The sequence below is a fragment of the Halichoerus grypus genome, chromosome 11 (genome assembly GCF_964656455.1).
Source record: "Halichoerus grypus chromosome 11, mHalGry1.hap1.1, whole genome shotgun sequence".
Lineage (NCBI taxonomy): Eukaryota > Metazoa > Chordata > Mammalia > Carnivora > Phocidae > Halichoerus > Halichoerus grypus.
The window spans coordinates 77,652,690-77,656,333 of NC_135722.1; the positions used below are offsets into that span (position 1 = coordinate 77,652,690).

The 3,644-nt window shown below is 40.2% G+C and overlaps 1 pseudogene; it reads left to right on the forward strand.

Moving 5' to 3' along the window:
* Positions 1–1,471: 1,471 nt before the first annotated feature.
* Positions 1,472–3,335, forward strand: LOC118528580 (glycerol kinase pseudogene; annotated as a pseudogene).
* Positions 3,336–3,644: the final 309 nt, after the last annotated feature.

Here is a 3,644-nt window from a genome sequence, read left to right on the forward strand (position 1 = left end):
TTATATCATGCCTAAAAAAATATAACAGTAACACAATTAGGTAGATAGAGCATGAAATGAAACAATAGCCAGTCTAGCTTTTCTGTTGCTTTCTTATGAAAAATTCAGTTCAGTGCTTAGGACTCAAAATCTGATGAAGACAAATGATCTTATAGTCTTGAATTGGACAACATAAAAGTATGATATAGCTTTCAATTTTGCTCAAAGTAATGAGAGACACAGTGTGATAATCATCTTAATAGATGTGCTTGATGAAGGCCAGTAGAGACAGGGACTTCAGGAGAATCAGGCAGATGTGGATGTTAAAGGCCTCTAGAAAAAAATATTTTAAAAGAAAGGACATGAAAATCTTGATTTCAAAGTGAAGTAAGAATGTCAAAATGTCTGGTTTTGATTCCAGGCTCTCCGTTTATAAGACTAGCAAAATTTACTTAACCTCTGATTATTATCTGTATAAATAGATTCAAATAGATTTAAAAATACAACTTTTTTAATGGTATTAGGATGATTAAATGAGTTATTATGCATAAAGTATTTAGAGCCCTGCTCTGCACTGCAAGGGATTCCGTAAGTGTTCGTCATTGTTAATACTGAGTAGATGATCAGAACTAGAAGTAGAGATTGGTAAAGCAGTTGTAACCATTTGTCAAATGATATTTAATTGGAAATGGCTTTCTGGAGTGCTGTATTGAGAAGGATGATGGATTTAAGTCTGAGGAGGAAGGACTATAGTTATGTACATGATACATACGAAGATATTGTGGGGAACAGTGATGGTGCATGTACCTTGTATTTGCCTATCTAGTTCTAAGACAGTGCTGGCAAAAGCCTAGAATAAAAACCAGTGAGTAGATGCAAATGCAGAATATGTAATAAAGGAGTGAAGTCCAGTTTTGGACAAATGCTTGGAAAATCCATAATTATAAAGGTATTTTAGGTTGCTATTTTTTCAGATTTTTGATTTGTGATAAAAACAATGGTGACTATCACATATCAACTTGTATATATAGTACAACTAGTTCAAGAACATCCTTGTTCAAGAAAACTGATTATTCTCATTTCCTCCAAACTATACCATTCAGTGACATCACATGAATGGCTTGAAATCATCCATAGTTGGTGTGTTTATACCACAGAACTTGTCAAATATTACCAATTAAGGCCTTCTTATCTTTGGAGACTGGGTTAAATATTTGCCAGCCCACCACTGGTTCTGTGGCTCACTGATGTGAATGGGCATAATTACATCTGTTAATCAATGCAAAGAAAGATCTCAGAAATTATGTCCCTGCATTTATTATATAATGACATATTTTTTATTTAGAAAACTTGAAATGGTGATTAATATGTGCCATGCGATGTTTTAAGTATGAAATAGGTAATATAGGTAGATATGTCAAATATTAGTAATTGTGGTTCATTTTACTCATGGAACTTAAAATACCATCGCAGAAAAAAGCTATAAAAAAACATGTTGTTTTTTCATCTTCTTATAAACCTTGAAATTATTGGGGTTCTGCAGTCGCAGGCCGCCTTGCCTTCAGGTCTGGAGGCCTGCCCTCCCGCGCCCGCCACCGTCACCTGGGAAACCAGCTGCAATAGGCCGCTGACCCCCAAGCTGGTTTCATGGCAGCCACGAAGAAAAGTTTTGGGACCATTGGTGGGGGCAGTGGACCAGAGCACCAGCTCAACATGCTTTTTGGTGTTCAATTCCAAAACAGCCGAACTACTTAGTCATCATCAAGTGGAAATAAAACAAGAGTTTCCAAGAGTTTCCACCCAAGATGGGTGGAACAAGACCCTAAGGAAATTCTGCAGTCTGTCTATGAGTGTATAGAGAAAACATGTGAGAAACTTGGACAGCTCAATATTGATATTTCCAACATAAAGGCTACTGGTGTCAGTAATCAGAGGGAAACCACTGTAGTCTGGGGCAAGTTAACTGGAGAACCTCTCTACGATGCTGTGGTGTGGCTTGATCTAAGAACCCAGCAAACCATTGAGAATCTTACTAAAAGAATTCCAGGAAATAACTTTGTCAAGTCCAAGACAGGCCTTCCACTTAGCACTTACTTCAGTGCAGTGAAACTTTGTTGGCTCCTTGACAATTGAGAAAATTTCAAAAGGCTGTTGAAGAAGATAGAGTTCTTTTAGGGACTATTGATTCATGGCTTATTTGGAGTTTGACAGGAGAGGCCAATGGAGGTGTCCATTGCACGGATGTAACAAATGCAAATAGGACAATGCTTTTCGACATTCCTTCTCTAGAATGGGATAAAGAGCTTTGAGAATTTTTTGAAATTCCAATGAAAACTCTTCCAAATGTCTGGAGTTCTTCTGAGATCTATGGCCTAATGAAAGCTGGGGCCTTAGAAGGTGTGCCAATATCTGGGTGTTTGGGGGACCAGTCTGCTGCATTGGTGGGACAAATGTGCTTCCAGGATGGACAAGCCAAAAATATGTATGGAGTAGGCCGTTTCCTATTATGTAATACAGGCGGCAAGTATGTATTTTCTGAACGTGGCCTTCTGACCACAGCGGCTTACAAGCTCAGCAGAGCAAACCAGTGTATTATGCATTGGAAGGCTCTGCAGCTACAGCGGGTGCTGTTATTCGCTGGCTAAGAGACAACTTTGGAATTACAAAGACCTCAGAGGAAATGGAAAAACTTCCTTATAGCTAAGGAAGTAGTTGGTTCTTATGGCTGCTATTTCGTCCCCGCGTTTTCAGTGTTATACGCACCTTACTGGGAGCCTAGTGTGAGAGGGATCATCTGTGGGCTCGCCCAGTTCACCAATAAATGCCATATTGTTTTTGCTGCATTAGAAACTGTTTGTTTCCAAACCCGGGAGATTTTGGATACCCGCGAGTGGGGGATTCCTCTTAGTCGTTTGCAGGTAGACAGAGGAATGACAGCCAACAAAATCCTTCTGCAGCTACAATGAGACATTCTGTATATCCCAGTAGTGAAGCCCTTGATGCCCAAAATAACTGCCCTGGGAGCTGCCACAGTGGCAGGGGCTGCAGAAGGAGTTGAAGTTTGGAGTCTTGAATCTGAGGATCTGTCAGCGGTCACAGTGGAGTGGTTTGAACCCGAGATCAACGCTGAGGAAAGTGAAACTCGTTACATACATAGAAGAAAGCTGTGATGAAGTCAATGGGTCGGGTTACAACTCAGTCTTCGGAAAGTGGTGACCCTGGTTATCCTCTGTAGTCTACCCCCTTTTTTTTTTGTAGTGAGTAGCACGGTAATGTTAACTGGAGCAAGGTACATCTCAGGTATCCCATACATGGTAGCAACTCATGGATACCAAAGATGTGAGCTCTTTGCCTAATGAGACAACCCAGCGATTGTCTTTTAATGTGATGACACTATTCAAAGACTCTGATTTTATTTATTAGCCACTTGCTGCATAACCCTCCAAGTAGACCTGTGGCTTGAAATAAAGAAAATGCAGCAGAAAGAATGCAATAGAAACATTTGGAGTGTTTTTTAACATCTAGCGTTAAGATTGGACCAGCCACCTTGGGAGCTGACCCCTCCTTTGCCATCCCGTCATGCCCAACTCCCTCTGAGATGGAGGAAGAATTCAGGTCCTTCACCGGAATCTTTCATCAAACACACTTAAATGCTGATGGTCTAG